Genomic DNA, 12,696 nt, shown 5'->3' on the forward strand with positions numbered 1-12,696 from the left:
CAAGGGTATTTGTGATAGCCAGGAACAACCTAAATGACTACCCACAGGGAAAGGTTAAATGATACAGCGTATCTCACCATGAACTACTATGCAGCAGGTAGAAAGAATGCCATATGTCATGTGAGCAAAAATGCAAAGGTTTCCAAAGCAAAAAAGTAAGTTGCAAAACAATATATATGGTATGATCTTATGGATGTAAAGGAAAAGCACAAATAAAGCCATACATCTCTAAATGTTTGTATACAAATGTATGTGCCCACCCAAAGTCAGGAAGGATCCCCTCCGTCCCATTGGCCAGAGTTCCCTCTGGAGAGGACAGTGGGACTGGAGATTGGAACAGATAGGACAAGTGGAGGCCGTGACGAAGACTCACTTTTTCTGTATATAAGACTTTCATGTATTATTTGTGCAGTGTTTGTTGTTGTTGTTGTTTTGGGATTGTTTATTTGTTTTTTGTTTTTTGAGACAGGATCTCGCTCTGTTGCCCAGGCTGGAGTGTAGTGGCACAATCATGGCTCACTGCAGCCTCAACCTCCTGGGCTCAAGTGATCCTCCCACCTCAGCCTCCTGAGTAGCTGGGAGGTGCGTGCCACTGCACTCAACTAATTTTTTTTGTATTTCTTGCAGAGATAGGGTTTTACTATGTTGTCCAGGCTGGTCTCAAACTCCTGAGCTCAAGCAATCTCCCCAACTCAGCCTCCTAAGGTGCTGGGATTACAGGTGAGCCACCAACAGGTGCTAATCTTCTGCAGCATGCAGTTTTCTTATTTTTAAAATAGAGTTGGGGCAGGGCCCCCCGAGAGGCTGCTTCCTGCTCTGACTTTCTCTTTACCATGAAGCTGAGGTTGTGTCCTATGCTGCTCTCTTTCGACACTCCTCCTGCCCACTCCGCAGCACACTGGTCCAACCAGCTGGCTTCTATTCCTCAAACTTTCCAGCTCATTCCTGACGCAGGGCGTTTGTCCTGTGGTCGCCTCCACTGGCAAGCTCTTCCCACAGCCTCAGATAGTTGGCTCCTTCTTACCGTGCATAGCTCAGCTTAAAGGTCACCTCAGCAGGGAGGCCTCCCTGATTGTGCAGAGTAACAAAAAGGTGGGAGAGAAGGGCAGGGCTGGATCAGAAAGGGCCTGTGAACCAGAGTGAGGAGTTAGGGGTTCAGCCTCAGGAGGGTTTGAAATGCTCAAGGAGGAGGGTAGGAGATGAGGAGTGGGGCTGAGCTGCCTCCACACATCATGAAAACCAATACTCAGTCTGATCCAAATCTTGCTAGAGTATGGAACATAAGGTAGAAGGAGTCTTTAAGCCACGGGGGGTCATCTCGAGGTATACAGAGCTCCAAGAGTGGTGAAGGCCCAGAGTGGATTTCTTTCGAGAGAGTTTCCTGTTGGAGTAGCAGACACTGCAGTACAGTGTTTTACTCTCTGCTGGGTGGGACTGCCCTGCCCCTATGCACTTAAGGCATAGAGTTTCCTGTTCTCGCCTCTTCTCAGAGCCTTGCACTGAAACTCAAATGTATTCTCAGAAATTTCTCTCCACACAATGACATATCACCTCTGCACTTTTACTCTCTTTGTCTTTCTCTTTCTCTCAACCATTGTTTTCCACCCATCCTCTTTTTCCTAAACTTCCCGAGATTCTTGGCCATTTCCCTTTCTCTCTCCCCTCTCTATGTTTCTGTGTGAGATGTGCCATCCTTTAACCATTCCTCTTCCCCGGGGCAGCCGGTTGTAGCTCATCCTGCCCACCCTTTCCGGTGGTCTCTCAGCCTGGCCACACTTCCACGGCTGGGCCCCTCACCTGCTCACAGCTGGATTCCCACAGGCCGAATTCCCAGACCAGCTTGCAGGGCTTCCTCTCTCTTCCTTCTTCCCACAAGTCTAGCCAAGGGCTTAACGCTCACCAGATGTAAATGGTTAAGTGCAACTCGCTTGGGTAGAGGGGGTGTTGTTGGTTCATGAAGAACTGCAGAAAAGGAGGGGCAGGGAAAGCTCCAGCCATGACTCAAACCCCATTGGGCATCTCTCCCTCCTGTTTCTGTTTCTCTCGGGTGGGCTTTCTCTGAAAGGCTAGAACCACGGCCACTGCAGTGTGAGGGTTCATTCCTTCCTAACTTGGCCATCAGAGAGGAGATGAGCCTCTTCCTCCAGTTCCAACTAGAAAAATCCCAGGGGTCGGCCAAGCTTGGATCACAGGCTCACTTGCACAGCCAGAGGGATGGATACCAAAGTAGAAGACCCTGACCAGAACCACGTAGGGGTCTTTCTCCTAAACACAAGGACATCTATGTTCTAGAAAGGGGAAAAGAGTCCCAGGCAGACATAACAACAGGTGTCCACACCGCCCCATGTTCAGCCTGGGAACCCAAAAGTCTCAATCAATTTCAAAAGTTTATTTAGCCAAGTTTAAGGAAGTACCCATGACACAGCCTCAGGAGGTCCTGACAACACGTGCCCCAGGTGGTCAGGGCACAGCTTGCTTTTATACATTTTAGGAATACGTGAGACATCAATCAACATGTGTAAAATGTACATTGGTTCTGTCCGCAGAGGTGGGACAACTCAAAGCAGGGAGCCTTCTGGGTCATAGGTAGGTAATAGATAAAAAGTTGCATTTTTGGGGGTCTTTGATCAGCCTTTCACCAAATACACAATTTACATGTGAGAGGGGATAGAGGAATAGTCCCTTATGCGTTAATGTGGCTCAGTGAATCTGTATTTTTATGTCAACAACAGGGCAGAGGAAGCAATCGGATATGCGTTTGTCTTGGGTGAGCAAAGGAATGACTTTGAGTTCTGTCCTTTGTCCCAGACTTGTGAAGATAAGCTATCAATTTACGTTGCCAGGGTGAAATTCCACAGAACTGTTTTAGAGTAAAGATCTTGAGGCCCACAAGGAATTTCCTGTGGACAAATTGTGAGGGGAGTATGGAGCTTTTTAAAAAAATATTTGTAGCTATCTTATTTAGGAATTAAATGGGAAGCAGTTTGACTGACACACTTCCTGGCTTGACTTTTCCCTTTGGCTTAGTGACTTGGGGATCTCGAGACTTAACTTTCCTTTCACAAGCCCATGGCCTGGCCTTGGTGTGTGTGAAGACAGGCTCCTCCGCAGGCAGGTGAGCCCTTGGGAACTCGACCTGCTTCACCTCCCCATCCAGCTGCTGTCTTCAAGAGCAAGCACTGGCTCCATCAGTCCTTCCTGCAAGGCATTCACTTCTAAGGCACCAGACCCTTGGAGCTGCCAAGTCTGACTTTTGTCAGCAACAAACCTATCCAGACGAAAGTCATTTTTTATTTTAAAATGTCAGATTTGGGGGCTGATTGTCTCAGAAATGCATCATTTGAATACAAAAGATGGGCTCATACTTTTCTCCAGGATGCTGCTTCTTGAAGAATCATAGTTATTTTTCAGAGCTAAGACCCTTACAGGTCTTCTATTCCCCTCATTCTACAAACAAGGCAATGGGCAGAGAGGTGAGCATTTTGCCCAGTTATACCAGCTAGTTAGTAAGAAGCAAGGGCAATAAGGGAATCCAAAAGTACTAACTACCTAACTAATCCTAACTACCAGGTAGTTAGTAGTCGGGCAATAAGGGAATCAACACTAGGGGTTTCCATCTGAACCAGTTCCAAAAAAAACACGTTAACAAACAGTTCTGCTGGTGAAGTGTACCTCACTTTTTTTTTTTTTACTATTTTTTTTTTTAATTTTTCTAGAGACAATGTCTCACTATGTTGCCCAGGCTGGTCTCAAACTCCTGGGCTCAAGCAATCCTCCCACCTTGGCGTCCCAAAGTGTTGGGATTACAGACGTGAACCACCACACCCAGTCTCACTTTTTGTTTAAGGCTTCAAATTTAAGCCATAGATACTTTTCAACTATATTAATGTTAAATCTAACTTTTCTCTCTTGTGCATTCATCTACAAAAGGCTTTATCTTTGCATGTGATTGATCTTCAGTGATCATGAATCCCAGCTTTACATTTCTCTGGCCATCACCACTACCGAGGGCACTTCGGGACCTGTAAGTAAACACTTCAGGGCACCAGGGGAATTAGGGCTAAAGGAGTTCTTTGTAAAAGTTTCCCTTCAACCACTGGTCACTTTACCCGGTTAATCTAGTTTGGAATTTCACGCTTCTCTTCCTCAAAGAGGAATACACCCTTATATTTATAATCATTCAGTATAATTTTTCTTCTTTAGTTGGTTCATAATTTTGTTTTCATATTCCAAACCCAAAGTCACCAGCCCTAACTTGCTAGAGAAAGAAGTTATTGTGGATGAACAAGCAAAGCACGTGGGGCCCAAGATGCTATTGTTGGACACAAAAGCCCCTCTATGACTTTGGGAGAGCCAATCCCCTATCACACAGCGCGGGAAGAAGGGCACTCACTGTGCCCACGCTCTGTGCAGGCCTCCTGAATTTATAAACAACCCAAACGTTACACAAACAAGTTGTTGTTTTTCTTAGCTTGCTGGTGTTTTTTACTCAATAAAATGTCAATTAACTTCGTGAGTTTTCCTTTAACTCTATATAATCTTTGCATTTGAATGGCTGCCAATCGCTGGTTTGAACTGGATATTTTATTTGAATATGGGCCAATTTCCACATATGCGCCTTGTTGTCAGGATCAGCTAGATTATGGTGCAGTAACAATGCCGAGATCTCAATGGCTTGACAAAAGTTTGGTTTCCGCTCATGCTACATGTTCTGTGAGGATCAGTGGGGAGCTCGGAGTTTCCACAGTTACCAGCAAATGGAGAGAATTCTGGAAGGCTTCGAACAGGCAATCAAATGCTCCAGCCTGGAAGTGATGTCACTTTCCTTCACATCTCATTGGTCTGAACTAGTCACATGACCCCAGGCAACCCCAGGGGGCCAGGAAATTTGGGCTCCTTGTGCTTGCCAGGAAAGGAGAGTGGCCCTGTTGAAACTGCTGTCGCAAAATTGTAACTGAGACAGTGAAAGAAATTTGACCTAACCAACTCCATCTTGCTTCTAGCCTCCGAGTTGTCCTTGTTCATTCCCGGGCACAGGCTGAACTAACTTTGGGAGGAGGTTATTATAGTTTATAGTTTAAAACAAAGACGATAACAGCCCTTTCCCAAAAGAAACTTCCTTCTTGCCTGAGGACTAGACTGCCTTTGTAGGAATGACCAGTTAGCCACAAGATTAGAAATTATGGTTTAGGAGTCATGCAGCTGAAGGCTACAAGATTCTGACCCTCCCCAACCTGCTCCTAAGATCAGTGCTTGAGACATTTTGCAGACCCTGCACTTGATGGATCAGCTGGCACCACTCAGATCGATTAAATGGCTCATCTGATCTTGTGGCCCCCGCCCAGGAACTGACTCAGCACAAGAGGACAGCTTCAGTTCCCTGTGATTTCATCTCCTGCCTAACCAATCAGCACTCCTGGCTCACTGGCTTCCCCCGCACCAAGTTGTCCTTAAGAACTCTCATCCCTGAATGCTCGGGAAGCCTGATTTGAGTAATAATAAAACTCTGGTCTCCCACACAGCTGGCTCTGCGTGAATTACTCTTTCTCTATTGCAATTCCCCTGTATTGAGAAATCAGCTGTGTCTAGTCAGCGGGCAAGGTGAGCCCACTGGACGGTTACATAGTTACCCAGCACAGAGCTCGGTGTACCCACAACGCTGCACGCCAGAATCCCACCTTCATACCAGGTCCAGGTCACAGCATCTTTGAGGAGAGCCCAGAGTCAAAGCAATTAGTCAAAGGTTTAAGTACCAATTATGAGAGAGGCCCTGGACAGGACTGAGGAATAAGGAATAGGTATTTAGACCAAAGTGATAGAGGTGCTATAGCATCTAGTGGGTAGAGGCTAGGAGAACTGCTGGATACCCCCACAACAGACTTACATGTGGCCAGGCACAGTGACTCATGTGTGCAATCCCAGTGGTTTGGGAGGCCAAGGCAGCAGAATCGCTTGAGGTCAGGAGTCTGAGACCAGCCTGGGCAACATAGCAAGACCCTTCTCTACAAAAGTAAAAATAAAAGATTGGGTGCTGTGATTCACGCCTGTAATCCCAGCACTTTGGTAGGCCAAGGCAGGAGGATCCCTTGAGCTCAGAAGGCCAAGACCAGCTTGGGCAACATGGCAAAACCCTGTTTCTATAAAAAATAGAAAACATTAGCGGGCATAGTGGCACAAGCCTGTAGGCCCGACTACTTGGGGGCTGCAGCGGGAGGATCACTTGAGCCTGGGAGGTCAGGCTGCAGTGAGTTGATATCGCACCACTGCACTCTAGCCTGGGTGACAAAGTAAGACCCTGTCTCAAACACATATAAAACATTTTAAAAATTAGCTGGGCATGGTGGTGCCCACCTGTAGTTCCAGCTACGCAAGAGGCTGAAACAGGAGGATCACTTTAGCCCAGGAGTTCAAGGCTGCAATGAGCTATGATCCCGCCACTGCACTCCAGCCTGGGCGACAGAGCAAGACCTTATCTCTAAAAGAAAAAATTGTAATTTAAAAAACAAAGACTTATGTGGTCTAAAATTGTTCTGTGGTCCATAAATTCTAGATCAGAGTAATGCAAAGTTCACATTTTGGGGGGCGGGGGAGCAAAACAAAAACAAAAATAAATCCCCAAAACACAACAAGCAAAACATCTGCTTGGAGTTCCGCCCCTGAGTGCTGGATTAGCGGACGAGGCCAACGAGGCCACAGCTGCCCTTGTAAGAGGCAAGCAGGAGGCCCACGAGGTGAGCTGCTGCAGTGACCACTGGCCTTTACTCTCCAAATGCCAGGAGCACTACCTCCCAGCAGTGACAACTAAAAACATCTCCAGACATCAACAAATGTCCTAGGGGCAAAATCTCCCCAGGTGAGAACTCTCCTCTAATAGAACTTCCAAGCTGGCCCGCAGGCACTATTTTGGTGTGGAGGAACTGGTCAAGCTTGACTTTAAATCTGGCTCTGCTGCTAAATCACCCAGGGCCTTTCCTCTTTGGCCCCCGTTTCCTTGTCTGTAAAAGCAGAGGACTGAACAGGACAGTCCCTAGAGTCTGTTCAGAAGTTCTCAGACTCTGGGGCTTGGGTTCTTGCACTTTCATTTTGTCACTGTTCATGTTATCACACACACACCCCCACACACAGAGTGCAGTGAGGATTTCAGCTGCACAGAGGGATGGCCCAGATGACAGGAGGAGGGAGGGGGCGATCACTGGCAGGGAAGATGGCTGGGAAAAGAGGAGGAAGGGGAAAGGCACGCGAGGTCACGAATGCACGGAAAGGTATTTCCTGGCCTGGCCCTATGCCTCCCTTCTAAAGAGCCATCACAGTACCTAAGGAATAAGAGACAGAGAGGGGCTGGTAAAGGATTTTGGGAGGAGAAGTTAAGAGGATAAACAGCAAGCAATATACACCCAGAAAACTGCAATATGCCCAAGAATAGGAGGGAAGTGTGTGTGTCGGGGGGTGGGGGGGGTGTGTGCTGTATCCTTGCTGTTGGCAAGAGGAATTTAATAGCTTCAATTCAGTTTGAATCAGCCTGTAGCTTAGGAAAAAGTCATTATCAAGGGATTATTGGGTTTGCTGATCTCTTACTGGCCTCTTGCCTCTTGTTCAGTTGTAATCAAAAGACAGAGATGGGAGGGGGAAAGGAAGAGATGCCCCCTGCTCCTTGACATTCACGTTTCCTTCTGGTCCATCTCAGAATGCAATAAAGCTTGACAGTGACCTTGAAAGGGAGTGACTGTTATTTAATAAAAGGCTGCTCAGTCTAAACAATGATTCAGGACCTTTTGAAAGCCAGAAGAGACAGCCTGAATGCCCTTTTCCATGCTAGGTCCTCTAAAAAGGGTTTACGCATATCTTCTATTTGTTTTAGGTCTGTATCTGTTTACCACCCACCCAGCCCCACCCCTGGCCACTAACTGAACACTTTTCTGGGTTGCTAATAAACTGAGCACCCAGGCTATGCTAAGCTCCACAACAGCACCTGTTTCTCAGAAGTATTTCACCCGGCTGTTCTTTCATCCATCCAGTCCGTCAGCCATTCATCAGCTATTTTCAAAGAACCTACTGTGCATGCAGGCCTGTTTATATGGTTTGGCTTTGTGTCCCCACCCAAATCTCATTTCAAATTGGAATCCTCATGTGTTGAGGGCAGGACCTCGTGGGAGGTGATTGGATCATGGGGATGGTTTCCCCCATGCTGTTCTCACAATAGTGAGGGAGTTCTCACAAGAGCTGATGGTTTTTAAAGTGTTTGGCAGTTCCAGAGCCAGGTACGGTAGCTCACGCCTGTAATCCCAACACTTTGGTAGGCCGAGGCAGGTGGATCACCAGAGGTCAGGAGTTTGAGACCAGCCTGGACAACACGGTGAAACTGCATCTCTACTAAAAACACAAAAATTAGCCAAGGGTAGTGGCACATGCCTGTAATCCCAGCTACTCGGGAGGCTAAGGCAGGAGAATCACTTGAATCCGGGAGGTGGAGGTTGCAGTGAGCCGAGATCTGCCTTGGTGACAGAACAAGACCCTGTCTCAAACAAACAAACAAACAAACAAACAAACAAAGCGTTTGGCAGTTCTCCCTTTGCTGTCTCCTGCCACCATTTAAGACGTGCCTTGCTTCCCCTTTGCCTTTCACCATGATTGTGAGTTTCCTAAGGCCTCTCCAGTCATGCAAACCCGTGAGTCAATTAAACCTGTTTTGTTTATAAATTACCCTGTCCCAGGTAGTATCTATAGAGCAGTGTGAGAATGGACTAATACAACTGTGTTATGGGCGGAGGGTACAATGATGAGTAAAACACAGGCCAGGCCTTCTGGGTCATCGCACGAGAGTGGGCATAGGTATGTTCACAGGCAATCACACCCCAGCGTGGTGAGTGTGGTGAGTGGGACACCCAGGGCAACTTCTGACCCTAAAAAGGGAGGGGAGACCTCCAGAGAAGGAGCCCCTGAGCTGAGCCTTGAAGGACACAGGAACTACTCAGGCAGAGATAAGAGAATGATCCGGGCCTGTGAAAGGCACGAAAGAGACTGGTGATTCACTGAACTGTGGAGAGCACGATGTGTTAGGAGAGTAGCCAGCAAAGGGGGGATGGTGAGGAGTGAGACCAAGCTGGCCAACCGAGGCCACATCTGCCCTGTCAAGGGGCTCTGCTCTAGGGCTCTGTCCCTTGTTACCAAGCTATGGTCCATTCTAATTATTTTCAGTAGCCATGTCCTACGAAGTTACCATGAACACTGAATGAATGAAAGCTGAACCGTGGCTCTTAGGGGAAATACAGTGTAAGGTTCCTGCCAGCCTCTGATAACATCGTCATCAGTTGATCAATACATAACCTTTTTATGTGCATTTCTGTTTGACAACATCATTTAATATATGCTGTTCATTCATTAATGTCAAACTCATAGCCAACAGCACCATAACTCATACCTGAATAAAGCTTATCTAACACACATATTTTCTCTATAAGGCACATCGCGAATTTCTTTTTTATTTTTTTCTTTTTTCTTTTTTTATTTTTATTTTTTTTTTGAGACGGAGTCTCGCTTTGTCGCCCAGGCTGGAGTGCAGTGGCCAGATCTCAGCTCACTGCAAGCTCCGCCTCCCGGGTTTACGCCATTCTCCTGCCTCAGCCTCCCGAGTAGCTGGGACTACAGGCGCCCACCACCTCGCCCGGCTAGTTTTTTGTATTTTTAGTAGAGACGGGGTTTCACCATATTAGCCAGGATGGTCTCGATCTCCTGACCTCGTGATCCGCCCGTCTCGGCCTCCCAAAGTGCTGGGATTACAGGCTTGAGCCACTGCGCCCGGCCTATTTTTTTCTTTCCTTTAGAAACAGGGTCTCACTTTGTTGCCCAGGCTGAAGTGCAGTGTAGCAATTACAGCTCATTGCAGCCTCAACCTCCTGGGCTCAATAGATCCTCCCATCTCAGCCTCCTGAGTAGCTGGGACTACAAGTGTGAGCCACTACACTCAGTTAATTAAAAAAAGTTTTTGTAGACACAGGGTCTCACTATGTTGTCCAGGCTAGCCTCCAACTCCTGGCCTCAAGTGATTCTCCTGCCTCAGCCTCCCAAAGCACTGGGATTACAGGTGTGAGCCACCAAGCCTGCCCCAATCACAGCCTTCTTGAGCATAGAAACACTAGACAGCTCTTCAGCACTGCATTGGAGGACCATTTTAAACAGTGAAATTGGCCGGGCATGGTAACTCACGCCTATAATCCAGCACTTTGTGAGGGCGAGGTGGGCAGATCACCTGAGGCCAGGAGTTCGAGACCAGCCTGGCCAACATGGTGAAACCCCATCTCTACTAAAAAAAAAAAAAAAAAATATTAGCCAGGCATGGTGGCGGGCACCTGTAATCCCAGCTACTCGGGAGGCTGAGGCAGAAGGATTGCTTGAACCCAGGAGGTAGAGGTTGCAGTGAGCCAAGATCATGCCATTGCACTCCAGCCTAGGCAACAGAGTGAAACTCCATCAGAAAAACAAAAAACAAACAAACAAACAAACAAAAAACAACCAATGAAATCACCAATAAAAAGTACACAAGTGAAATGCAAAACATACGTGGCACTAAATAGACCATGAAAAGGACGCTCATTACGGTATGAGAGCTGAACACGAAGGCAGGGTGTTGCTTCGTTTGAGTTCAGCTGGGAACATGTCTCAGAACAAGCAAAGTCTTTGCCACTCTGCACGTGTCCATGAATAGCCACATGCCCTGAGCCTTGATTTGGGAGTTACAAACCCATTTTTAGCAAGTAGAAAAATTAGCAAATATTAGAATAATGAATAATGAGGATCTAAACCATAAATATGAATCCTAAATTCTCCGTACAGCCAATGACTACTATGTGCATGAGAATATCTTACTAGAATATTTTTACTCTCTCTACAGAGATTTCTCTTCGAATATAGGAGAAAGACATGAATGAATTTAGGGGTATCTATGAGTTGAAGGCTAAAGATATGGGAACTCATATACAGCCACACTACACTACAGCAGTGTCCAAACAGACACTGTGTTGGCCTAGGGACAGCCTGTCAGAGGGTGACTTACAGCTCATTTCCTGATGCAAGGCAAGCCAGACAAGAGCGAAACCTCAGAGCGCCCAGCGTTTCTCTCCTGTGTCAGCTATCAGCACTGACACTCTCTGCGTTCATTCCCACGTGGAGGAGCGTCAGGAAGTCAGTGTGTCTTGGACCCACCAGTTGCAGACAGAAACGCAGCAGCCTACCCAGCAATATGTTGAGAGAACAGTCTGGGCAGCCTGGTGCTTCAGAATTTTCCAGAACAGAGTGATAAGTAAACTCCTGCAGCTGCTCAGGCCTAGGAACTCTTCTAGGGCAATTGCGTATTTGAAATACCAGACATCGCGCTGACAGGTTTTATTTACTATTTTAAAGTACATATTAGAAATCATGAGTGTCAACGTATTTTTTCAAAAAGAGAAAGAAGTAGTATTTGAAAGCACAGATAGTTTCCTGTATGGGGAAAAAAGGTATAGAACACAATTCCTTCGGAGTGTAATCTCCAAGCTGATCCGCTGAACTCAGCAGGGACTTTCCTTTGTCATTGAAGTGTATCATTTATCGCTTAGAATTTCATTTTTAAAGGACGTATGCTACACCCAATAGTTGAAAGTGACCATTTGAAGCTTTGCAGGGGGTATCTAACCCCCAATTTTTGTGGATTTCCCCAGTTATGTTTAAGAAAGAAACTTTTTATTTTTATTTGTTGGAGACAGGTTCTCGCTGTGTTGCACAGGCCGGACTGCAGTGATCCTGGCTCACTGCAGCCTGGACCTCCTGGGCTCAGGTGATCCTCCCATTTCAGCCTCCTGAGTAGCTGGGACCGTCATGCCTCCAAGCCTGGATAAATCTTGTAGTTTTTGCAGAGACAGGGTTTTGCCATGTTGCACAGGCTGGTCTCGAACTCCTGAGCTCAAGCTATCTGCCGCCTCAGCCTCCCAAAGTGCTGGGATTACAGGCGTGAGCCACCATGCCCACCTATTTTTTCATTTTTAATTTAAAACATAGACTCCTTTTTAGAGCAATTTTAAGTTCATAGCAAAATTGAGCAGAAAGTACAGAAAATCCCCATATACCCTCTGCTCTGTATAGCCGCCCGCGCTATCAACATCCCCCACTAGAGTGGTAATCCATGAACCTACCTTGACATGTCCGTAGAGCTCACTCTTGCTGTTGTACACTCTATGGGTTTTGACAAATATACAGTCACATGTATCCATGATTATACTAGCATACAGAAGAGTCTCACTGCCCTAAAAATCCCCCTGCTCTGTCTATCCATCCCTCCCTCCCTGTGAACCCCTGGCAGCCACTGATCTTTTTGCTGTCTCCACAGTTTTGCCTTTTCCAGAATTTCATATCATTGAATCCTACAGTATGTAGCCTTTTCAGAGTAGTTAACACCAAATTCTTGAAATCAATTTAAATATTTATTTATTTACTTATTTTTTGAGACAGAGTCTTGCTCTGTCATCGAGACTGGAGTGCAGTGGCACAATCTTGGCTCACTCTAACCTCCGCCTCCCAGATTCAAGCGATTCTCCTGCCTCAGCCTCCCAAGTAGCTGGGATTACAGGCGTGCACCACCGCGTTTGGCTAATTTTTGTATTTTTAGTAGAGATAGGGTTTCACCATGTTCCCAGGCTGGTCTTGAACTCCTGACCTCAGGTGATC

Source organism: Macaca nemestrina, chromosome 17 (assembly GCF_043159975.1).
Source record: "Macaca nemestrina isolate mMacNem1 chromosome 17, mMacNem.hap1, whole genome shotgun sequence".
NCBI classification, from domain to species: domain Eukaryota; kingdom Metazoa; phylum Chordata; class Mammalia; order Primates; family Cercopithecidae; genus Macaca; species Macaca nemestrina.